A 567-nucleotide genomic window follows, 5' to 3' on the forward strand; every position below is an offset into this window, starting at 1 on the left:
AATCTGTTAAAATAACAAACGGGCAATATAATTTTTAAACACTGCCGTGATAAACCCAAGCAGCGTGCATTAAAAAAGAAAAAAATATATATTTACAAATAATAATTATAAAAGCAAATTATAACAAATAAAACGTAACTTGGTTCATCTTTAAGAGATTAAGGCGCTCTTCTTTTTCAGTCACTTTAAGAGAAGTTTTCAACTCATTTTAAATGCCAAAACATATGTATTTGTATTGCTGTCATGCTTTAGAAAGGGCCCGATGATGTCACTTCCTGTTTCAGTAGGGATAGACGTGATGACATCAGTGTTTGTGCATCATTAGGACATCATAAACAGCCGTAGGTCTGCATGCACACTTTATGTCATGAATAACAATTAAATATTCATCAGCCAAAAGAGGAAGCCCCCTCAGTGTCTGGCTGTGTATTTACTTCACTTAGCACAGCTTAGGATTCCCGTGAGCTCGTGCTGATGAGCTCCTCGTGTGTCTGCAGGCGATGCAGGAGATGAACGGGAAGCAGCTGGGCGGTGAGCAGATCGAGATCGTGCTGGCCAAACCTCCAG

At 39.5% G+C, this 567-nt stretch overlaps 1 long non-coding RNA gene across 1 annotated transcript; it reads left to right on the forward strand.

Moving 5' to 3' along the window:
- The first annotated feature begins 77 nt into the window (after positions 1–77).
- On the forward strand, positions 78–567 carry LOC107682224 (uncharacterized). The gene is made up of 2 exons (XR_001633417.1): positions 78–341; positions 498–567. It is a non-coding gene; the product is annotated as an uncharacterized LOC107682224 (long non-coding RNA).

Source organism: Sinocyclocheilus anshuiensis, unplaced genomic scaffold, assembly GCF_001515605.1.
Source record: "Sinocyclocheilus anshuiensis isolate Anshui unplaced genomic scaffold, SAMN03320099.WGS_v1.1 C31899558, whole genome shotgun sequence".
NCBI lineage: Eukaryota > Metazoa > Chordata > Actinopteri > Cypriniformes > Cyprinidae > Sinocyclocheilus > Sinocyclocheilus anshuiensis.